Genomic DNA, 25,763 nt, shown 5'->3' on the forward strand with positions numbered 1-25,763 from the left:
GTATCATTTAGCTGTCTCATTCTCACAGTGGCATCAAGATGCTTGGGTGGTTATAATTTTTTCCCTGTTAACATTTTGTTACTAGAAAGAAATGGTAATCCAATCAGCAGTATTTGCACACATCTTTGCAAGTCTTTTAAGACTTTATGAGATCCAAATGTCACTGATTTTCTTACGCTGGAGACTGATAGTTTTCAGAGAGAGATGAAAAAAGACATGAAAGTGGAAAATAGGAACATTTTTAGTGAGTAACTAACTAGATCTGGAGACAGGCCTGATTTCAAAGGTTAGAATTCATGTAGTTTTGCTTAAGTGGTTGTTTTATGATTGATTTAAATCATTGATTAAATCATTGATTTAAAACATTTAAATGACTTCAACCACTGAGTCAAATAAACAGTCTTCAACATTTTCAGATTCAGACATACCTTTAAGTAGGATGCAGGAGAATGTTAGTGAAAATGGTGGTGTAAATTGCCGGTGTTTGCTTATTCCCCCATATCTGGTAAAGAAATCAGTCCAGTGAATATGATTGATATACAGTCTGATTGTTGCTTTCAGTCTGCTTTCAGTCTGCAAATGATACAAAGCTTGATTACATACCTCCCCACTTTGCATTGTGTTTCCATTGCGCTGGATCATAGTGCATGTGGTCTATAGAAGGGAGTGGGAACCTTCTTTCTCTTGAGGGCTGCATTCCCTCAGGGTAATCTGCCAGGGGCCGTGTGCTGGCAGTGGATGGACTGAAGCCAGTGGTAGTCACTGCCAGAATCAAAATGGGGAGGGTCTGCCCAATTCCCTTCCTCTTTTTTTGCCACCTTCTCCCCTCTTTAGCCCCCTGCTTACTTGGTTGCCAAGGTTGGGGCAAATTGCTATTGGCTGAGGCTTGTACTGCTCACTTGCAGAGGGCTTTCCCCTTATTCTTCTTTCCATTGCCCCATCTGTTTTGGATCCCTGGGCCCCATTTTCCCCCTCCAGCCCCCCTCCCATCAGCACTGACTTAGTCTGAAGGAGGTTCCTCACTCCTGGTCTAGAGAGGCTGGAGGTCCAACTCAGATCAAGCTTTGCAAATGATTTGATGTGTGTGGAGTGATGCAATGTAGTTGTTGTTGTTTTAAGTGTTTTCCCTGAGTCCATTCTGACTTAAGCCAGAGAGGAGGGCTTGTCCACCACTGTGTAGAATTATTTCCTCCTAATTTAAATGCAAAAAATAGTTTTTAAAGCACATGAAATTTCAGATACATATACCAGTACTGTTTTGACCTGCTAATTTTGCAGTCTTTATTAGTTGCCAGATTCTGTAGATAAGGCTTTCCACAATGTCACATTATGAATACTTAGTCCTAATCTTGTACATGGGAAGTTCTGTTATTTTCCTTCTATTATAAAAGTGATTGCTACTGTCCATTATTGTAGTTCTTAGCTTCTGCTAATGTATGCAGCTGCCTCATTTAAACTTCATAATTATGGAGTATCCGAAGCATTAGATGTTATATTTTTCTATACAGCATAAGCTGATGTTCATTAAAGACAATTATTTTTGCATGGATTTTGTTCTTAGTTTTTCTAAATTGCGTAAGGGAGGAGAAATATTTGTATCATCCGAGCACACTCTTTGAATCGTTAAATCTTTCATAACTGGACTGAGCATCCTTGAAGTGTAATTGACAATTAGTTTTATATTAAACTAAAACTTTTGTTTTTTAAAGAAACCTTAAGATTAAAAGAAAGCTAATCTTCTAAATTAACCAGTGTTTAAAACCAATTCTACAAAAGGAAACATCAACGAAATGTAATAAAAACAGTAAATATTCATTTGATAAGAGCAATGAAAATCCCTTGCCCTTTGATCTCCGCTAATTCATTAATTGGATTACTGTAGACAGCCTTGCATACAAAAAGATTTCTGTGGCATAATTTTGCTCTGTTTACCTTCTCCCTCATGAATTAAAGGAGGGAACATCTTATAGATCCTTTTTATCTGTATTGCAGATAATTTGCTTTATTGTACATATATGAATTATGCCAGTTAAAAGTTCTGTGCATCAAAATTCTCTAAAGAGGATTCTGGATGGATTAGAGAGGGGCAATTTTTGTCTGTCAGCCTCATCCCTGTGCAGATGTAACATTCTAGATCTCTTTAACCATGAGCAAGAATTTGCAAAGACCCACCCACAAGCTTCCTTCTTCCTGCTTTCTCGCCAGAAAACTTCCTCTTCTCTTTATAGTTTGCTTTAAACATTCTGTAGTGTTACGTTGCCATTGGTGCTAAATGTGGTTAACACTATTGGGATTCCTCATAATCAAGGCTATAATTATAGAGCACAAATCTGGTAAGCATGCATGCATCATGACTTTGCTGATGCATATGAAATGCCATAGAATACAACACCAATCCTGGCCCAACTGCACTGGCTGCCAATTAGTTTCTGGGCCCAATTCAAAGCGCTGGTTTTGACCTATAAAGCCTTAAACGGCTAAGGACTGCAACACCTCAATGACTGCTTTTCTCCGTATGAACTGACCTGGGCCCCGTGATCATCATCGGAAGCCCTTTGTATGCCCCCTCCATGAGAGGTCTGAAGTGTGGCAACACAAGAACAAGCCTTTTCTGTGTTGGCTCCCCACTTGTGGAATGCTCTCCCCAGAGAGGCTTGCCTGGTGCCCTTGTTACATATCTTTGAGTACTGGGCAAAATATTTTCTCTTCTCACAGACCTTTGGCTAATTAAACAATTTATGGTCTTTTAAACTGTGTTTGTGGGGGTTATTGTTTGTTACTATGTTATGTGTTTTGTGTTTTCATATTGTAAACTGCCCTGTGGTCCTCGGATGAAGGGCAGAATAGAAGTTCATTAAATGAAAATAAGTACATAAACAGGATACAGTAAATTGTAAATAGCAGAATTAGTGTGAGAGGAGGGAAGAAGCCGATAGCATGCTTCGGATCCTCTCATTGTGGGCAGCAGATCAAGAGCATCACTTCTGCACCAATTCAGATCTCACACATGCATCTTCTCTCTCTCTCTCTCTCTCTCTCTCTCTCTCTCTCTCACACACACACACACACAGAGAGAGAGAGAGAGAGAGAGAGAGAGAGAGAGAGACTTTCTGGACTGAAAAATACTGATTTATAAGTCAGATTGTGATCCTTGAAGAAATTAACGTGAAACATTCAGATGATCAGAAGAATTTCACTCTTTTGCAAAGTTACAACCTCCCTTAGAAAAATAATTGTCATAGGTATATATGTGTGTCATTGGAATCTCTTGCAGTGGTGACTATCATGAAAAAGTAATTATTGCCAAAGCATTCACCAGGAAGTGGGGAATCTTAAACTCCCCTCTGTTGTTTTTGTGCTTTGGGCCTGTAGCAGTATGGAAGGGAGTATCTAAGAAAGTTGCTGTTCTTTAAATTGGCAAGCAAAGTAGGAAAAGGAAGAGTTTTATTTGGAGTACAATTTGCATCAGTTTTGACAAGAATATTAAGTAGTTTAAGGTTAAATCCAGAGCATATCTAATTGGGGTTGCGCTCATTATTCACATATAACTTACCCAACAACACAACTCTGAGCTCTGATGAATGGTGTTCACTTAAATAGCAAATAGCAAGGAATTATTCCTACTAATTGTGCATACTGCTGTAACAAATGCTATATTGCACACCCATTTGCAGGATAATGCTAAGTCACTGGTGTATACTATATGTTGCAGTATGGTACACAATTAGCAGGAATAGCTGCAGACCTACTTGAATTGTTTTTTCAGAAGAATAAAAAAATGAGAGATTAAAGAATAGAAGAGAGAATGAAATGCGTATGGAAATTAACACAAGGTCACTTATCTGAAACATCTGGATATCTATGGGGAATGCAGTTTTGTTTTGTTTTTAAAGTTGACTTTAATGTTATGGGTGGCTGTCTTTTAAGTAGCCTTTCCCAATCTGGTGTTGCCTCATTGGTTCCTAATTGGTAAACTGTGGAGCCCAGGGGGTCTGTGTAACCCACCCAGGAATCATTCACATAACAAAAACTACCATAGAAATATCAAAAGTAAGGGGTCCATGGCTTGGCTTTTGAAAAACAGGGGCCTGCAGTACTTGGCTAATTGAGGACCACGGCTTTAGATGTTTTAGTTTAAACCAGGCAGAGGCAAACTCGGCTCTCCAGATGTTTTGGGACTACAATTCCCATCATCCCTGACCACTGGTCCTGTTAGCTAGGGATCATGGTGGTTGTAGTCCCAAAACATCTGGAGGGCCGAGTTTGCCTATGCCTGGTTTAAAACACCTAATAGCTGCACCCATCATGGTCAGGGGTGATGGGAGCAATGGGCAGAGTGTTCCCTGACCTTCCAGTTCAAAATGAATGGATATGATTCTGTGCATGCCCAGAGTGTTCAGTTCACTTGCTCTGTGGTGCTTGGTTAATGGGAGCCAGCGTGCACTTCAATTAGGAGATTTGTGCTGTGCTTTGGTGTATTCTTCAGTGCCCTGCTCAGGCAGCCTCCTGCCTCACACGGAGTACAAAATTCTCTGCCACAGGGTGTGTTGATAGTCTGCAACATCGTTTAATTTAAAAGGGATTAGACAAATGAATGAAAGGATGAGGCTATTGGTGGCTACTGATCATGGTAACTCTATGCTACCTCCAGGATCTGACGCAGCATGCCTCTGAATACCAGTTACTGAGGAACTACAATGGACGAGGGCCATTGCCTTCATGTCTGGTTTGTGGGCTTCCTAGAGGCCTATGGTGACTCCTAACTGGTCACTGTGGGGACTTGATAGCATTTGATTTCACCCAGCAGGGCTCTTCTTAAGCTCTTAAATGCTGCTGTGTATGCATAGCGGAGAACTGCGTTGGACTTTCTGACATACCCAGACCACGCCTGCTAACTGGGCAATAGTCAATAGTTTGGGATTCGACCTCAGATTGCCTGAGCCAGCTATTGTTTCATCTCCTCCCCCCCTTTCCCCCTACCAATTCTACAAGATCACAAGTCTGGGATGTCATTGTTTTGATGACTTTCTGGTGTACTTTCCCTTGCTTCAGAGATATTTCCGAGGTGGAAGATTTATTTACCTTTTCCTGTGGTTATCTCAAACATCTTGCTCCCCCCCCCCATTTTTTTACAGATAGCGTACAATGTGTTTTTGTTATCTTATTTTTAAATGAGGGAAGTTAATTTCCAACAGTAAATGAAGGTTTGAAATTCTTACATGATCCTGATAGTTTTCCAGTGCATATCCTTTTTCCATTCTCCTCCTCCACTGCAGTTCCTTCAGTGGATACCATTATTCCTTCAAACTGTTTTTTGTTTTTCTAGAACAGAGAAATTCTGTAATCAAATAACAAGCTGTTAGACATTTTTTGGTGTGTGTAACTCTTGGATTTATCTTTTGACAATTCCCCCCCCCCCCGGGTGTGGATTAAGTATCTTTGCATATTTTTAGAGATAGAAGGATTTTTTCCCTGCTGTTTCACTGAGAATACTTAAATTATGTGTATTCTGGCAAACAATCAACTGTGATTTGCTTCATGCAAATATATGTGTGTGTACCTTTGATGTCTGACATAACCAGAATTGGATATCTCTATCCTCAGGCTGAAGCTGCACACAAAACTTATTTTTCAAAAGCTTTTGTATAAATTGACCATTCTTCCCTCGTCTTAAACACCGTGTGGTGTTTTTGCTTTCACAAATATCTGCTGGGGATTTTGAGATAAATCAGAACCTCTCGTCTTTAGTCAGTTTTGAGAACACTATCGTAGGCTAATGGTAGACAGGCCATAAATACCGCTTGACTCATTAAATTGATCTTGACTCTGTCACTGGATCCCCCATTCTCCATCCCTCCATAAAAATGTCCAGCTGACTTAGCCTCTTTTTTCTGCCTTTATTGCCTTTTCAGTGAAATAAGTCTGCTTTTGAGTACCTTGCTTAATGCTGTGTCCCCACCCCCCTTATATTAAACTCTTTCTCATGTGACCCTCTATCCCCCCCCCCCGCACTTTCAGGAGACTATTTGGGGAAGGGCCATAGCTCAAGAATAGAGCACATGACTGATGTCCTGCAAAATTGTAACCTGGAGTTGCATAGAAGTTGAGAGAATAGAAGAATCTTGCAGATTTTTGGGGGGAGCAAGAGTTCCTACAGAATATAGAAAAATAAAACATTGAAACAATGTGGCACAAGGTGTTATGTCTTAAGTTCTTTCATCACGAAATCTATTCCGAACATCATTAATTGTGCTGTGCTTGTTAGTACTTGGATAACAATGAACTCCACACCTCAAAGGTGACACAAAATGTATGGTAACAAATGTATGGTAACATATGTTAGGCAGCTTCAGCAAAACCTGTATAAAAAAGAGTGACCAACTCTCTCTTTTTTTTAAAAAAAATTTTATTAAAGGTTTTCTCAATACAACAAAAAAAGCAAACAAAATAACATAATTTTTTCAATATCCACATTTTCTTCACTTCTTTGGACTTCCTCACATCTCTCGTTCCTGTGTTCTAAGTTTTTCGAACTTTACCCAGCAATTTATCACCTTGTTTCAATTCTTATATTATAATTTCCAATATTGTGTCCCTAATTTTAGATAGTTTTACCCAAACCTTAAAAGCTTAATTTTAGCATAATATTTATCCAAAATTTGTCTTTTCTTATATTTTCATTTATCTTCATACTCCTTTTAACTATCTTAATGGTGCTATATTATTAATAATCTTACATCTTTCTTAACACTTATACAATTTACAGCATTTTTGTAAATAGTCCTTAAATTTCTTCCAGTCCTCCTCCACAGCCTCTTCTCCCAGGTCTCGGATTCTGCCAGTCATTTCTGCTAATTCCATATAGTCTATCAGTTGCATCTGCCATTCTTCCAGTGTGGGCCAATCTTGGGTTTTCCAGTGCTTGGCGATAAGTATCCTTGCTGCTGTTGTTGCATACATAAAAAATGTCTGATCCTTCTTTAACACCCTCTGGCCGACAATGCCCAAAAGGAAGGCCTCTGGTTTCTTAGGGAAGGTATACTTAAATACCTTTTTCAACTCATTATATATCATTTCCCAGAAAACCTTAACTCTAGGGCAGGTCCACCAGAGGTGAAAGAACGTTCCTTCAATTTCTTTACATTTCCAACATTTATTATCAGACAAATGGTATATTTTTGCAAGCTTGACTGGGGTCATATACCACCTATATATCATTTTCATAATATTTCTTTCAAGGCATTACATGCCGTGAATTTCAACCCGGTGGTCCATAACCTTTCCCAGTCAGCAAACATGATATTGTACCCAATGTCCTGTGCCCATTTTATCATAGCCGATTTAACCGTTTCATCTTGTGTATTCCATTTTAGCAGCAAATTATACATTCTTGAAAGTACCTTAGTCTTAGGTTCTAACAATTCCGTTTCCAACTTTGATTTTTCCACCTGGAATCCTATCTTTTTATCCATCTTAAAAACCTCTTTGATCTGAGCATAATGTAACCAATCTCGCACTTTATCTTTTAGTTTCTCCAAACTCTGCAACCTCCAATTATCTCCATCTTTTTCTATTATTTCCCAATATTTCGGCCATTTGGCCTCCATATTGAGTCTTTTCCGGGCCTTAGCCTCCATTGGTGACAACGGCCCGGAAAAGACTCAATATAGAGGCCAAATGGCCGAAATATTGGGAAATAATAGAAAGAAGAGTGACCAACTCTCTTTCAGTTTAAATCCCCCCACAAATTTTCCTTGCACCTGGAGTTCTTACTTGGCACAGATAATGTAGAAAAGCCACTACTGATAAGCCTGAATGAGAGGGTAATTTAGCAAAAGTGATTCAAGTGTGGGTGGAAGATTAAACTAACAGGAAAATAATGTTCTCCAGGTCCAGTTATAACCAATACTAATGTTATCTCATAACAGAATATCACAGTTTCCCATAATTTTGAGTTGTGGAGATTTTTTTTCAATAGAACTGCATTTCCCCCTAAGAAATGCTTCATCTGAATCTCCTGAGCCATCTTGAGTAAATTTGATAACCATGAGGCTGAAAGCATCCTTTGCGAATATTGTACCAGGCCATTGGGATAGGCGTCCATCTGTGGTGCGTCTGAGAAACAGTTTATGAGCAGATTCAGATAGGTCGCCGTGTTGGTCTGATGCAGTTGAAATATATATAAAAATAAAGAACTTGTCCAGTAGCACCTTTGTTGTTGTTGTTTAGTCATGTCCAACTCTTCGTGACCCCATGGACCAGAGCACGCCGGGCATTCCTGTCTTCCACTGCCTCCCGCAGTTTGGTCAAACTCATGCTGGTAGCTTCGAGAACACTATCCAACCATCTCGTCCTCTGTCGTCCCCTTCTGCTTGTGCCCTCCATCTTTCCCAACATCAAGGTCTTTTCTAGGGAGTCTTCTCTTCTCATGACGTGGCCAAAGTATTGGAGCCTCAGCTTCAGGATCTGTCCTTCCAGTGAGCACTCAGAGACCAACTAAATTTGTTCTTGGTATAAGCTTTCGTTTATGAGCACCTAGCCAATATTCAAAGGAGAAAAACACAAAAGCACAGATGTAGAAGGCACACCCATGTAATTGGATAGAACTGTTTTTGTTGGCATCTGTCTGTCTTGGGAAACAATGGAAGAGTGCGCCTTTGGGGGTGAAATCAAACTGTTGGAGAGTTACAGTACCTGCTGCAGCTAAAGCATTGTACTGGATGGTACAGTGCATGTTCTCGTGGAAGGACACAACTCTCTTGTGGAACTCAGGTGGGTATCGTATCTTGTTGAACAGTGTGAAGAGTCCTTTTTGGCTGATGAGGTCAAAGACCTATTGATATAAGAATTAGAGCCTCAGGTGTGTACTTTGAGTATAATATGATTTTAGATGTTTTAAATGTGTTGTTTTAATTCCATTTAACCTCTTAGATTGAAAGGTCTGCTCTCGGTGTCTTTTCTAGGAGCCTGCATTTTACAGCCCCTGTGCTCTCTGTCCCATAAACAACAAGGCTAATCTATCCCTAGGAATGCTTGGGCTGGCATAAACAGATGGCTCAAATGGCCTCCAGGATGTTGTTCCAGGCCTCTCATGAATTCACACCAGAGTATTAAGGATTTCTGATTAACTGCTGCAGCCAATCAGAAGCCGTGCCCTGGCTCCCGAACTGTTTCGGGAATCAAACAGACTCCCGGAACGGATTAAGTTCAGGAACCAAGGTTCCACTTTATTGCAATAAAAATACTGGGTCCCTATCTGGATGCTGGGCCTGCCTCTTTATTCCTTGGTTCCATGTTTTTCTTTAATTTTTCCCTCTTCTCAATATTGAATCATAGGAGTGAGGAGCAAATTCTCATGGCACTATGAAGGTGATGTACAAGGGGCACCTGCATCTGGTGCAGTGAGAAAATCATGCCACAGATAGAACAATATACAGGTGAAATAGACAGGGTGGGGGTGAAGAAGAAACTGAGAGCATGAAGTCAAGGGAGAGGGGCAGAGGTAGCATACAATTGTGCTTTCTTATATACGGGTCTTATGGAAGTGGCCATCTGTTGGGACTGAAAACTCAGAACAAAGAAGTGCCAGGAGATTCAAGCTGTGGTCTATCACGGAGATAAGAAAAGCAATAAAGACAACAAGCATTGCGGCAAATGGGTTGTTGGATTCTATCATTAAAGCACACCTTACTTAGCTGATAATTAATATATCAAATCAGATATGATGTTTGCAGGAGTGCCAACTTCTTACACAGCTGTATATGCTAGATAATGAAACATTCAAACGAGCACAACAAAAATAAAATGAATGGTGCATCCTATCTGAAAAAGGAGGGATTTTGACTAGCAAAGGAACATCAGTGTACACATAGCTATAATTTCATACAATTTTTGCTTTCCTTGCTTATGTTTCTTGGATAGTACAGTAGTGACTTTCTCAAATTAAAAAAAAAGGAGGCTGGATCATTAATGTAGTTATTTGCTAGGATACGTCACTCTTTTCAAACCTCTGTGTTTTTGTTTCAGACTGATTAGATCCTTCAAAAGAGAGAGATCAATTTGGGCAGGGGTAGATTTTTTTGGGGGGGGGGTGTGCTTGAAAGTGGAAGGTATCCTTCAACTGTCTCAAACCTCTCAAGTTTATCAGATATTCAAAACAAACAAACAACTCCTTAGAAACTTGTCCTTGTTCTCCCCTGATTCTAGAGGGCACCCCAGAACCTCTGGAAGGTGGTAGCTCCCGTTGTCCAATATATTTGCCCCCCCCCCCCCGACCTCTCTCAGGTGAGACAGGCCAAGTGTGCTCCCTCTCCTCAACAGATAAAATTTCCAGTGCATATACAGTGGTACCTCGGGTTAAGAACTTAATTCGTTCTGGAGGTCCGTTCTTAACCTGAAACTGTTCTTAATCTGAAGCACCACTTTAGCTAATGGGGCCTCTCGCTGCTGCCGCACCACCACTGCACGATTTCTGTTCTTATCCTGAATCAAAGTTTTTAACCTGAGGTACTATTTCTGGGTTAGTGGAGTCTGTAACCTGAAGCATCTGTAACGCGAGGTACCACTGTACCCAAATATCTAAAGAAAGAGAAAAGCCCACAGTGACTGACTGTTCAGTGTTAGCATTTCATGAAAAGGAAAGGTTGTGTTGCATTTGTGTTTTGGGAATCTTTCAGGCAGCCTTTTTATTTTAGTGCCATGTTCAAAGCTTAATCCTTGAAATCCTTTCCTATGCTGCCAGTTTTATTAATATTTGTTTCTGAAGTAGTCATATGGACAAGAAAATGAAAGCTGTTACTGCTCCGGTATCAATTAAAGCCACATATGTTTACTATCCCCAGTACAAAACTAGTTCACTCCCATTGTGATACAGTAGAGTTGTCATTGTTAGGCACATAGGTAATCAAGCAGCATCTACCAGTATGCTCAATAAGTCTAGTTAGTGGGGTGGGAGAGCTGGGGGGGGGGGGTGCACCTAGCAACCAATGTGCTACTTTGGTTTCAGATAGTACATAGGTAAAGGTAAAGGGACCCCTGACTGTTAGGTCCAGTCATGACCGACTCTGGGGTTGGGGCACTCATCTCGCTTTATTGGCTGAGGGAGCCGGCATACAGCTTCCGGGTCATGTGGCCAGCATGACTAAGCCGCTTCTGGTGAACCAGAGCAGCGCACGGAAACGCCGTTTACCTTCCCGCCAGAGTGGTACCTATTTATCTACTTGCACGTTGACGTGCTTTCAAACTGCTAGGTTGACAGGAGCAGGGACCGAGCAATGGGAGCTCACCCCACCGCGGGGATTTCAACCGCCGACCTTCTGATCGGCAAGATCCTGGTTTCGCAGTATTCAAAACACACCACATTTCTCTTCTGCTCTCTGCCTATCCCAGGAACCTATGTGTTTTCTTTAAGGTTTGAAGCCATTTTAATTTCTTAAGGGTGGGAAGGATCCATTGCTTCTTCATGCCAGAACCTGGTACTTTTAGCACCTGGGAGGAGCTTAGTCAGCCTGTAACCTCTGTCTTGGAACTGAATCTACAAGCTGACCTCATAAAGCTTGCCATACTTTCTGCACATGCTGTAGAGGCAAATGGGGCTTGTCAACCTGGGAAGGTAGTTCATCTAGGACAAGGAAAACTCTGATCCTAAACCTCCGCTGCCTTGCAGGACATCTTCGGCAGAAGAAAAGCCTAAGGAGTAAACTACACAAATCCAGAGTGGAGTCCCTAAGACAGTTGGATGGCACCTTGCATGCCTCCTTCCGGCAACTGCGGCAGCCAAGCTGCTGCCCAGTGTACCACTGATTTCCTTTGTACCACATCAGTGAGGCCAAGAGGGGAGTCTTGCTGTCTAGGAAGCCCAGGACCCATACATATTTCCCAGGCTTGCGCACCAGGGAGGTCACTTTGGTGCTGCTAATGCAGCAAAAACAATGTGGTTTGGCTTCACCCCAGAGGCGCATGCCATCGTCTCTTGAGACAGACTGATGCCAACAACTACTTTTGTGACATTTTGGTTGGTTCCAATAAAGGTATTGCCCAACTGTGGATTTTGAAGTTTTAAATATTTATTTTAGTTGGTTAGAACTCTGCTGAATTCTGAAACACGATTAATTTGTCACAGACGAAGCTGGCTGACTTAATTGCTTTTCACGGATAATCATGACGTGTGCTCATAAACCAAACCAGATTATTTTCTGTGAAAGGAACAGTGAGAGCTCAAAGTTTGAGAGGTTCTGTTTGTTTGTTATTTGGTACAAAGAGTACGTTTCTGTTCTTCTAGGTTAAAATTGTGAACCTTCCTTCTCCCACAAAAGAAAATTAATGATGGACAGATATTGACCTTAGTCTCTTGAAATGCTTTACTATTCTTGCATTGCAGAAGCAGTTGCTAAAATGATCACAGATAATTTTGTCTTTACTTAGGAAAAAAATTGACATCTCTTTATGTACTCCATAACTTGAATCAAAGCAGGTTTTGTTCAGAGCACTTTTTAAATATCATCTTTGTTTCTGAAAGTGTATGTAAATCTGCTGTTGGATATTTGCTGCAGGAAATATATATTAAAGGCTCAAGATCTGTGTGTCCCATTGATAGGAATTGCCTCCTGACAGAACTGTATTTACTTGTAATTTTGTGCCCAAAAAAGAACACCACTATGTCGACCGAATATTTCTATATACAGTATTCTTAAATATATCTTTAAATGTATTGGGCTTTGCTATCTTCTGCAATGGGAATCCTTCCTTTGCTGCTAGGAAAATGTGAAAAATCCTAGAAACAAGTAAGGGAAGCCTTTGTTTGGTACCTAAAATGCCCACACTGGCTGAGTTTCCAGGTGCTGGTGTAGTTAGGAGATGCAACATGGCCTTCTCCCCTGTAGGCCCAGCTCCCTGATGACACAGGGAAGATCTATGCTTCACTGTCTTCTATATTACTAGCATAATGTAATGACTGCCCAAAGCCCATCCAAATTAAAGTTAGGATGAGAGAATATCTGTGACTCAGGTCTTCCTCTACCACGACTAGATTCAGAGGCACATAGTGGAGCTGATGTCAGTTGTCCCAACTGCTCATCCAGCCATGCTTTATGGCTCATAACTGTGTGAAAAGCTGGGAGTTTGTGTATGGCCAAACACAGCAAGGATGAGCAGATAAATAGGGGTGGAGTATGGGGGTGGAGAAAACACTTTTTAAAATGAATTTACTAGACAAAGGGCTTGATTTTGATACAATGTATCAGTACGGGGAACATGTAAGGGTTGTAATACAGTTGTACCTTGGTTCCCAAACGGCTTGGCTCCTGAACAAATCGGCTCCCGAACTCCACAAACCCGGATGTAAGTGTTCCGGTTTGCAAACTTTTTGGGGAAGCCAAATGTCCATTTCGTCTGTTGGCATTGTTTCTGGGGCCAATCAGCCAATTAGAAGCTGTGCCTTGTTTTGCGAATGTTTTGGAAGTTGAAAGGACTTCCAGAACGGATTGAGTTCGGGAACCAAGGTACCACTGTACTATGTATCTGTTGGTGACTGGCCTGGGGAAAACTGGGTTCTTTAAATACTGAGAAAATTGTAAAATTACACTTTTGATTGGCTTGTGGGTAGGAATTATTGAGCACTCATTGGGCAGGAAAAGTGGCCTGATGTAGGGGAGAATTCTATGCCACTCAAATAAGATTTATTATTACTATTACTATTTTATTTATTAAATTTATATACAGCCCTATACCAGCAGGTCTCAGGGCGGTTCAGATTGGTTGAAGGATAGGCTGACTGGGACATAAATAGGCCTGTTCTGCTAGTGTTGAGAGAGACTGGAAGCAGAGATGAAGAAGAGGGAAAGAAGAGGGCACAGGTGAAGAAAAATATCTGAAGAAGACGGTGGAAGTCTGGATCTGAAACAGAAACAGGTAGATAAAGGCAAAGCTAAAGCTGAAGACTGGAAGTGAAGCCATTAAGGGCATTAATTTTTGAGGAGAATTCTGCAAGGAGTTTCCGGAGTTGATGTGAGTAAGAATTGTCTACAGACCTGGCTCAAAAGAAACCAGCTGGCATCAACTACGTAGTGATGAGATGTACTGGGGAAGTGGGGCTAAAGGTAATGGAGAGTTAGGTTTTAACTAGGTTTTACCAGCCAGCTTTATGTAAACCTCTGTAACCATCAGCAACCTTACTGCATCAAATACAAGTAAATCTTCAAGAAACAGTAACAAATGGAAGTACAGGTGAAATTCGAAAAATTAGAATATTGTGGAAAATTTCATTTATTTCAGTGAAATAAATGAACTTTTCCACAATCTTTTACTTTTTTGAGTTTTACCTGTACAGCATGCAATTCACTTTATCATACCTTTATAATTTATAAAGAATATTTTGTTACTTTTATTTAATTGTAAAAGCATGTCTGGCTGGCACACCTACTGGGATATAATTAAAGGTGTTGGTAAACAATAAAGTGGAGGCATTTGGTTGTAGTAGTAGGAAGGTGAACCAGCAGTGGTGAATAAAAACTGGTTTTCCCCCCTATAAAAAACAGGTGGACCTCACTGCAATGGGTATGAAAGAAGCAGAGCAAAAAACATACTTAAGGAAGAAAAAAAAGGGGGGAGGATTACAGGGAGATAGAAGGGGAAAGTGGAAAAGTGGGTGGAGTTTAACAAGAGTGGTGCTGCAGAGAGAGCGTGCCATGGGACAGAAAGGTGGGTTATAGAAGACTGTGGGTTAAAAGAAAAAATCAAGCTAAAATTGTAGCAAAATATGCTTTTTCACAGTTAATGTTATGATATAGATTTTTTGAGTTATTAAAAATGTAGAAGTGTTTTGAGTTGGGCACTTTGGAATATATGGTATAACTGTATTTCTTTTAGCTTTTTTGTAATACCTTCGCCTCTGCAGACTTTTTTTTTAAAGTTATTACAAGAAATGTGTGTTATATTTTCCTGTCTCCTGCAAACAGATGGGTGGACTGGACTAATGTCCGAACTTGATATGTAGAGTTGCGTCATGAATGTGCTTCTCAGATTTTATTGGTCTATCTTAATCTGCACAAGAGGTGTCCAATTACAAAGGATCCAACAAACAGAACATTTCAAACATGTGTTTTTTATGTTCAATCCTACATATTGCAGAAGAAAGACTTGGATCTGTTTGTAGTCTCCAAAAAAAATTCAGACGCTAAAAAACACATCACATTCCTATTCTTTTACTCACTGCCCCCAGTCTCATTCTGTAAATGACAAAGCACTGCCTGCCATTTAAATTGTACATTTATTTCACAGTTAGCTGTTTCTGTCCACCCACACCTTGTGCACAAAACTGAGTTCCTTTTAATCCTGCATTCTAGTTTGGCAGCCTTATTTTTGTAACATTCAGTTTTTATCAAATGGTTTTATAGCATTCGCGGTGACTGTGGCTTCCATTCCCACAAATATAGGCATAGGGTTTGTGCTAATTATTTCAAACTTAGAAGTAAAGAATTATAAACTAATTTTTTAAAACCAAGTTTTGTTAGGCGCTTGGTCTGCTTTTAAACTTAATGTTCCTGATCATATTCTGCGCTGCTCTTTCCACACGGCTTAAGTTAACTTTTTCTTGCATAAAGGTAATAGCTTTCTTGGTTGTGCCCCTGGTTGGAAAATAATAGTAGGTGGCGAAGTAGTCACTTAGTGCAACCTATGAGAACTCTTTGACAGTGCAATGGACTCCCTCAGAAGTTGGCGGGCTCTCCTTCCTTGGAGGTTCTTAAGTGAAGGTTGGATGGCCATATGTTGTAGATGCTTTAGCTGAGATTCCTGCATTGCAGAAGGTTGGACCCTTGGTAAAGGTAAAGGTACCCCTGCCCGTACGGGCCAGTCTTGCCAGACTCTGGGGTTGTGCGCCCATCTCACTCAAGAGGCCAGGGGCCAGCGCTGTCCGGAGACACTTCCGGGTCACGTGGCCAGCGTGACATCGCTGCTCTGGCCAGAGCCAGAGCCGCACACGGAAACGCCGTTTACCTTCCCGCTGGTAAGCGGTCCCTATTTATCTACTTGCACCCGGAGGTGCTTTCGAACTGCTAGGTTGGCAGGCGCTGGGACCGAGCAGCGGGAGCGCACCCCGCCGCAGGGATTCGAACCGCCGACCTTTCGATCGGCAAGTCCTAGGCGCTGAGGCTTTAACCCACAGCGCCACCTGCGTCCCTCATGGACCCTTGGAGACCCTTCTAATTCTACAATTCTATGAGTCTGTGATCTTACGGTGTCCACTATCAACAGAGCCCATTGCCTTTCATTTATGCAATTAGCAGCATCTGATTTTACTGTACAAGAGAGCTAGAAAAGAGGATTACAAAAATTCACGGAGGATAAAACTATCAGGGGCTACTAGCAACAATGGCTATGTTCTGCCTCCATCGTTGAAGGCAGTATGCCTCCGAACTCCAGTTCTTGGGATTCACAAGTGGGAAAACAAACCCCTGCTATACTCAGGTCATACAGTGGTACCTCAGGTTACATACGCTTCAGGTTACAGACTCCGCTAACCCAGAAATAGTGTTTCAGTTTAAGAACTTTGCTTCAGGATGAAAACAGAAATCGTGCTCTGGCGGCGCGGCGGCAGCAGGAGGCCCCATTAGCTAAAGTGGTGCTTCAGGTTAAGAACAGTTTCAGGTTAAGTAAGGACCTCCAGAACGAATTAAGTACTTAACCTGAGGTACCACTGTACTTTCTGACTTCCCTTAGGCATCTGGTCAGTGTTAGAAACTGAAATATGAAAGCTAAGAGCGAAATGGCACCTTAAACCTCGGTTACTGGCACAACAAGAGAATGTCTAGCCACACTTTTTATAACAAGAATACAAATTTGAAAATGTAGAACTGCAGCTAAAATATTATGTTCATTTTTCACATGGTCTAGTCCTTCCTCTGCCCACCCCCCTAATACTTTTAAGAGGGTCCCTTTTCCAGTCTTCAGAGAGTAGCTAGAAGTGGGGAGGCAGGAAAAGGTCCTCCTTTCCTTCTACTCTGCAGTTTTAATCTGAAATCTTAGGTGCAGGACTGCGCCCAGTGCTCAGAAACTGCTCGCTCTAGTGAAATTCCCTGTTGCAAAATGCGCCTAGAACAATAGGAGTTTTGAAACACTGTATCTGATGGACCACTGTGAGAACAGTACATTGAACTGGGACCTTGCTGGTGAAATGCAGGTAATAAATTTAATAATAATAATACAATAACTAGATGGGCTATTTGTATGTTTTACATTCTAATCAGGGATAACAATTTGTTTCTCCCTAGCAAGCCACAATTGTTAGCCAATCTAAAACCATCGTTTGTTGTTGACTTGTTGATTGTGGCTTGTTCAGGAGCAACAAACTATGATCCCTCTGATTATGATGTAATGTGATTTGATAGCTTCCTGTTTTGTTTTTTCTGCTGCTGCCAGGAAGAGAGTGAAAAACCTGGAAAGCTGATCTTATCAGTACATGCAGATGTGGCCAAATGGCAGAGTGCTTTAAAGCTGGCTTTTAGTAGTGTTGACATCTGATAATGTAGGAACTGTTTAAAATTCCTAAAGATTTCCTGCTTCTTGAATTCTGTAGTTAGTAGTCTGGATTATATTTTAATCCTTAACTTCTGTGATAATCAGGATGCACACTGCTTAGTCAGCATTCCATGTTAGCTGCTTTCCAAGAACCCATGGAATCATTACCTTGACATATCTCCTTGTTTCCCTGATCAAAGAAATTCTAGTAAGTCTATTAAAAAAAAACTGTTTTATTGACTTGAGGCCATGACCTTATACATCACTCTGTCCTCTTTTGATCTGTTCCCCTCAGTTTACATTTGTGAGGCATTACTCAGGTGGTCACATGTTTGCTATATGCAAGAACAGACTGTAACTTCCAACTCTGTGCTTGAGACGGTTAATCCAGCACACTGACAAAATGAAATTTCCTGGTGATAGCTTCCCAAAAAATGGGGAGATGAGACAACAGGAAAAGTCTTGAGAGCATTACTCAACACTTCTACAGCATATGAACATTTCTGTATTGTTAGGAAATGAATCCTCTATTGGGAAAAGCAGTTCACAGTGATACTGATGACAACTGAAATGAAACATTGAATCTTTACTATGCTAGCAGATAAGCTTTCACACAGCTATTGTCAGCGACCATCTTCTTCAAAGTGAATGCGGCTGCCTCTGAAAAACGCCCTCCAAATGTTTGAAATAAAGAGATACCTCTGGTTAAGTACTTAATTCGTTCCGGAGGTCTGTACTTAACCTGAAACTGTTCTTAACCTGAAGCACCACTTTAGCTAATGGGGCCTCCTGCTGCCGCCGCGCCGCCGGAGCACGATTTCTGTTCTCATCCTGAAGCAAAGTTCTTAACCTGAAGGACTATTTCTGGGTTAGCGGAGTGTGTAACCTGAAACGTATGTAACCCGAGGTACCACTGTACTGTGTAGCAGTAAATAAGATGCCGAACATAGGAGCCTGCTAGCTCAGGCCAATGCTCCATCTAGTCCAGCATCTTGTTCTCACAGTGGCCAACCAGATGCCTGTAGGAATCCCACAAGTGGAAGTAGATAGAGAAGAACACTCTCTCCTCCTGTGGTTTCCAGCAGCTGGTATTCAGCAACATTATAGCATGGGTAGGCAAACTATGGCCTGGGGGACGGATCCGGCCCAATCGCCTTCTAAATCCGGCCCGCAGACGGTCTGGGAATCAGCGTGTTTTTACATGAGTAGCATGGGTAACGTGTCCTTTTATTTAAAATGCATCTCTGGGTTATTTGTGGGGCCTGCTTGGTGTTTTTACATGAGTAGAATGTGTCCTTTTATTTAAAATGCCTCTCTGGGTTATTTGTGGGGCATAGGAATTCATTCATTCCCTCCCCTTCAAAATATAGTCCAGCCCCCCACAAGGTCTGAGGGACAGTGGACTGGAGCCCTGCTGAAAAAGTTTACTGACCCCTGCATTACAGCCTCCAACCATGGAGGCAGAACATAGCCATCATGGCTAGTAGCCACTGATGGCCAACTTCTCCATGAATTTGTCTAATCTTGTTTTAAAGCCACCCAGGTTGGCGGCCATCACTGCCTGCCATGGGAATGAATTCCATAGTTTAATTTTGTGCTACATGAAGAAGCACTTCCTTTTATCTGTCCTGAACCTTTTGACATTTTGCTTCACTGGATATCCCCGAGTTCTAGTGTTGAGAGTTGGAGAAAAGCCTTTCTGTATCCACTTTCTCCATGTTATAAACTTCTATCACATCATCATTTGTAGTTTAGGGCCCTTGTATCTATGGGACTGCCTCTCCTGGTATGTCCTGCAGAGGACCTTAAGGTCCATGAATAATCATAGTTTAGAGGCCCCGGGCCCTAAGGAAGTCAGACTATCCTCCACCAGGGACAGGGCCTTCTCAGTGATGGCTCCTACCTGGTGGAATGCTCTGTCCCATGGGACTAGGGCCCTTCAGGATTTAACCTCCTTCCGTCGGGCCTGTAAGACAGAGCTATTCTGCCTGGCCTTTAATTTGAATTCAGCCTGATCTTTTATTTCCCTTCTCTTCCCTCCCCCTCCCCTTTTATGAAGATCACCCACGCTGAGACCCCACAGCTAATTCTCCCCTGACCTCCTCGCTGGCCCAAGTAGGACCAATTCAGCCAGCTAGCCATGGGGATTATTTAATTGATTTTTGATTTTTGAATTTTATTGTTATTCATGTTTTTATACTATATTTTATGCTGCTTTTATAACTAAGTGTTTTAAAGTGTTTTAAATTGGTTGTTAGCCGCCCTGAGCCCACTTTTTGAACCAGGGAGGGCGGGGTATAAATAAATTATTATTATTATTATTATTATTATTATTATTATTATTATTATTATTATTATTGTTGTTATTAATCTCTCACTTGTCTTTTCTCCAAACTAAAAAGGCCTTTTCATTTTTATGTTGTATGCAGTAATCTAGAGGATTCTTTTGAACTGCGGAATAGTAGAATCATCTCTCTACTCCCCTGGTGGGAACCAGATATGATATCTTATTTATTCTTTTGATATTATCCCAGGTGTTCTGTGGTTTGTGTGTGTCTTAGTTTAGGGTATGGGGATTACACTTTTCTTCATAAAAGGGGCTGGGAGAATGCGTCAATTAGGTCTCTGAATCTGTGTCTATGCATGAGGCTCTTATGTAAGATGGCAGCCATTGCTGGTTGGAGAAAACAAGCTTGAGAAAAGGCTTGAGCTGGGTAAACCAATGGCCTGCCTTGGTATTATACAGCTTTATGTGCTTACACACATTTTTAAGGAGAAGCCTCTGATGACGGTGCTAAATTTCTACCAGTGTTCTGTTTATTTTAGGAAGGGGTAGTTCAGATTGAGCATTTTATCTATGCGCTTGTGTAAGAAACACTTCATAAACATCTCAAGGAAGTGTTGGAAGTTGCCATTATAGCTGAAATGTGTCTCTTGACAATTTCTTAGAAACCCCTTTGAGGTTTCTTGATTTAGACCCAAAAGTGTTTTTGCACATCATGAAATGTGCCTTTGAGCTTCTCTGGCACTATTCCTGCACATGTGTGAACACTGCTATTGCAGAATAAAAAAGGGGAGAGAATTGATTTTTAATTGATGTGCTCGTTCTCCAGCCTGCTGGTTTTCCATTCATAGTGCAGAGATGGTTGTGTTGTTTTTGTTTGCATTTCCAATATTGTGTTTCACATCTGGAAATGCTTTTGACGTAGTTGGTATAATCAAATATCAGAATTTAAGGTCAGAAACGTTTCTATTGTCTAGTGCAAATGTATCATCTCATGATCTCTGTGACCGCAGGGGCTGTAGAGAAGGAGGGGAGAGTTTCAAACCAGCTAATCACCACTGCCAGCAAGTGGATATCATTATTCTCTGGCTGCCTCCACTAAGGAGGCCCTTTAACTTCTGGAACTTTACATGCTGATCCAGACTTTCCGTACTGGATAGTGTGGGTATTTAACTAGGCCTCCTGCAAAGGTTAAACCAAAACGATTAGCTTTTACTATAAAGTTGTATAGGACAGCAGTTTTACTAATTAGTTTTTTATAAAGTTATTTTTTAAGATGAAAATAAATAAATAAATAAATAAACAAATAAATAAGGCAGTTTGAACAGTTAACCATAAAAGCAAATGAAAAATAGCAAGAAAAAAACCCCCGCATTCATTTAAATCTAATCTAGATGTTTTCCATTTCTCCTCGTTCAGCTTTTGGATCCACTGCAGCCAGTGATGGATTTACATATAAGTTAAACAAGCTATAACTTAGGGTCCCACTCTCTTGGGGCCCCCAAAAAAATTTAAAGGAGGAAAAAAACTGGGTGTACATTTCCAAAACATAAGATAAAAAAACAAATAAAATAAACCCTACATACAGCGACAGTATGTATTAATAATTAATTCACTATTAATGTACTTCTTCTTAATTGTATTTCAGTTCAACAATTACTTTGATAAAATACATATTTTGCTATGTGCCAATGACTTTAGATACATATTAGGTCCATAAATTGCCATATAGCACATATTAAACACAAAAAAACAGCGACAATTGGTTGTTGACAAAGGACAGCTGGACATATAAAGGGCCCCATTACCTTCAATAGCTTAGGACCTCATCAAACCTAAAAGTGGCCCTGACTGCAGCCCTTTCATTCTTGGCTTTCCCCCTCTTCTGATTTCAACTTGTTCTTCCTCATTTCTGACTCTAACATCTGTATTTACATGCATTATTTCTACTCCCCCTCTCAACCTCTTACCCGGTAAGAAGGGCACTAGAGTTCTATTTCGGTTTCTGAATTCCACAAATTGGTTGTGTTTCTTCCTTCTCCCCTTTTAGATCTTTGGCTTTGTTTCCCCTTTAGGCTTCAGTTTGCTGGGCTGAACGTTTAAATCTCCTGTTTGACCTTCTGAACCTCCCGCTGAGAACAGCCTCTAAAACAGAAAGCTGCAGTTCTGCAACTCCCCATAATACAAAAAAGGCTGAAAACATGCCATTCCTTCACACTCTCCTAGCCAACGATTGTTTTATCAGGAGCGTCTTGTAGGCTTGCGTTTTCCTTCCTCCTCAGCCCTGCACAAATTGTCTCTTTAGAGTTAATTGTGATGTGGTGACATGTCTGTTCTTAGGGTAATGCTAACTAACCATGGCTAGCTTTATCTATGATTTGTAAAGTAGCCTCACACCCGGTTTCAAATCAAGTCTTAAACTCTGTGGAGATGTTGCATCGCACCGTGATCACAAGCCGTTTTCCTGGAAGGTTATACCCAGGTACAGTGGTACCTCGGGTTAAGTACTTCGTTCCGGAGGTCTGTTCTTAACCTGAAACTGTTCTTAACCTGAAGCACCACTTTAGCTAATGGGGCCTCCTGCTGCCGCCGCACCGCCGGAGCACAATTTCTGTTCTCATCCTGAAGCAAAGTTCTTAACCTGAAGCACTATTTCTGGGTTAGCGGAGTCTGTAACGTGAAGCATCTGTAACCCGAGGTACCATTGTATTAATCAGCCAAAGGCCTGGTTGAAGAGGAGCATTTTTGCCAGGCACCAAAAGTGTATAATGAAGGCGCCAGTCGAACCTCCCTGGGAATAATCACAAATATTGACATCAAGATAGGAACTTTTCTAATTATAATGATAGATTGGGGGAAATGTTTCATGTGTTTGATGAAAAATTATATTTTGAACTTTTTTTATCTTGTTAGGATAGTTGAGCTTGCTCTTTAAGTGTGTAGATGGAAATTTATTTGGGATTTTTGGCTGCTGTGTGTTGTAAACTTTGCCAAATTAAACTTGTGTCCACAAAGTACTAGTGGTGTGGAAATCAACCAAACTATTTGCAAACTTCCATTTAGTGTCTTATTGCAGTGGACAAGCAGAGATGTCAGTTCTGGCCACATTTTGCTTAATTCCTTATTATTTTCTGGGTTGTGGGGTGGGGTGCTTTTTTTTGCTACTTTGTTTAAAGGCAAGTATGAATGCTTCTGTGAAAAATTAAAGGTGAGCTGTCTGATAAATTTATTTTTATATTTTTCTTTCTTTCCCTTATACGGTATTTATTTTTAATGTTTATCTTATACACATGGCATACTAATGGTGAAGGTAAATGGTTTGCTTAGTTTTTAGCTTCTTTTAGCAAAGTGCATGAATATAATCAGCATGAATGCTAACTTTCTGCTAGTAAATAGAAACACCTTGGTGAAAACAAGAATTTGAATAACATTGACATGACTTACTGTTTTCATCCTATTTCACATTTTTGTATTTTTACCATGTAGGCATCATATTTATGTATGCTGAAGTATAGAATTGTCTACCTGGGCAATGTTTTAACTGCTTGTGGAAATGTTTTCCAAAAAGGCCAGCACCCTCTCATTTTGAAGAAATAGGGAGTCAATATTGTCCTACTACATAAAGAAAATAATGGACGGTCCACTTTATGCTGTTCTCTTTTGAAATTAATCATATACATAAGATGAGAAGGTTGCATGTAATATCTAAAGGTGAATATTGTATAGCACTCTTGTTAATAAAATGCTTATTAAGTGTATTTTAATGACAATGTAGTATGTTTCATGGAAAATTAAGGCTGCAGCCTAAAACACACCTCCTAGAGAGTAAACCTTGCTGAGCTCAGTGGGACTTATTTCTGAGTACCGGTAAGTGTGCTTAGGATTGCTCTGTAAGTGTAAAGCAATAGTTTCAGATCACTGACAGTGGACTGTGGCATGTTAACAGAACCGAAAAGCAAGTAATGTGCAAAACTCCCAAGTCAGGAAACTAGGAGGATTAAAGATGAAAGACAAATGTAAAGGCAAGGAAAACCCCATTATATTTATATCATACAGACTTTAAAGTATGGTGCTATTGCTTCTCATTTCCTGCTAGCCAGCCATTTGTCAGACATCTTTTGGTCATCTTTCGGTTATAGCTGCATGCTTTAATACATTATCAATGGCCATGCTTTTTTATATTCTTAACATCCTTTTGTAATGGAAAAGCTTGATTAAATATTTTGCCTTACAATATGGGAACTGTAAGTTCCAATGCTTTGTCTGGTACCAATTTCCCCCCCTTCGCTGCCAGTGTCAATCCCGAGAAAGCATATCCTCAATGTTTTAATTATAGCTTTGAGAACATAATCCCAATTCTTAGAAAAATGGTTGAGAGCGCATTTGTTTTTCTTTATAAAGATTATTTTTTTAACAAAAGCAGCCTCAATTAATTTGGTGTGTTTTCTTTCCATTACTACAGATGCATTGGTTTAGATCTGGCAAGTAGCACAGAAACTTAATTAACATATTCAAAGTTAAATAAAGCTGTATAACTCTCCATAATTGGGAAGCTGCTATACTTCAAGGTCAGATTTTTATGTATCTCTCTTTGGATTAAATGCCTGCTGCTTTTAATTTGGACAAATGGGAATTGTGAAAACTGCCTATAAATCTCAAACACCTGCCCAGCTGGATATGTGAATAGAATTTAAGGCCTTTCTTTTAAAAAATCAGTTGTGACTTGCTTGTCCTGATTTCTACTGAAATCAGAGCCAATATTCAAATTTTAATTTCTTCTGAAAAATCCTGTTTCTCTTTCATAGTCCACTCCCCATTCCTCCCATCCCAACTTTCTTTCTTTCTTTCTTTCTTTCTTTCTTTCTTTCTTTCTTTCTTTCTTTCTTTCCTTCCTTCCTTCCTTCCTTCCTTCCTTCCTTCCTTCCTTCCTTCCTTCCTTCTCATAGACCAGTGATATGTTTCCCCCATTGTTTTCCTTGAATGAGGATATGTTAGGCAGAAATGTGAATAAACATTTACTCTCTGTTTATGGAGTTTTGGAGGGTTTTGTTTTGTTCTCTCAGTTGCTACATGCTTGCTCTTGCATAAACCAAATTAAGTTCACAGTTACCTAGGTTTTCCTGTTGTGCTCATTTGTCTCCCTAAACAAATTGCAAATCTTTAATCTTTGTAAACATTTTTGTGTATCCTCCTTCCTAGTTGTAGGAGAGAATTAGGATTCATCTTTCTACATCCCAAACTGTTTCAACTGTGTCTTCAGAGGACACAGTTCCTTAGCTCACAGTTTCACCCAGTTGCCCAAGCATCCATTTAAGGTGAAGATTATTTTCTTCTGTTGATTAACTAGCACCTTGGTGGGGTGGAGGTGCTTTTCTGACAGGGGAGTCACTGCTGCCTGCCAGTTGTTGTTTTTTGTGGGGGGGGAGGGGGCAAGGTAGCAGAGTAGGAACATTGGATTGGTTCAGTTGTGGCAGAGTTGCCTACAGAGAGTTTGCTGTTGTAATTTCCATTCTTCTTGGGCTTGTGGCTTTCTTCTTAGCTGAATAAATATGCTTTGGATGTCTCTGTCTGGGAAGGATGCAAACTAGGTAGAGTGATGTCATGGAGACATTCTGTTGTTGATCTGCCTTTATTGGTGCCTTGGATAATATAGATTGTTGGCTAATGGCAACATGATGGGTGGAAGACTGTTCCATGACCGATGGTTCCTGCAAGCATAGTGGTATGCACTGTTACATTCTGTCTTCTTGTTTCTACTCCTATTGTTTTGCATTTGACTTTTCTGCTGGGAAAACCCTACTACAGTGTAGCATCAAAGCCATGGCACAATGGCAACTCTGCTAGCAGGGCCAGACAACCAGGCTATAATAGAAAATGGATGGATTATAGTTCAAGTTAGTCACTTTTGCTTTTGATGCATAACTACTGTTTATGCCCCTTAAACCATTTGGAGCTGCTTTTTCTA

At 40.5% G+C, this 25,763-nt stretch overlaps 1 protein-coding gene and 1 long non-coding RNA gene across 8 annotated transcripts in view; one reads left to right on the forward strand and one right to left on the reverse strand.

Moving 5' to 3' along the window:
- CEP128 (centrosomal protein 128) overlaps nt 1–25,763 on the forward strand; it is a 187,994-nt gene that overhangs the window by 86,429 nt on the left and 75,802 nt on the right. The window lies entirely within an intron of this gene.
- LOC310844768 lies at nt 408–22,090 on the reverse strand. Its single transcript, XR_014564314.1, has 3 exons — nt 21,769–22,090; nt 5,220–5,338; nt 408–562 (listed from the first exon to the last, which is right to left on the reverse strand). It is a non-coding gene; the product is annotated as an uncharacterized lncRNA (long non-coding RNA).

This window comes from Podarcis gaigeae (assembly GCF_964106915.1).
Source record: "Podarcis gaigeae genome assembly, chromosome: 1".
NCBI lineage: Eukaryota > Metazoa > Chordata > Lepidosauria > Squamata > Lacertidae > Podarcis > Podarcis gaigeae.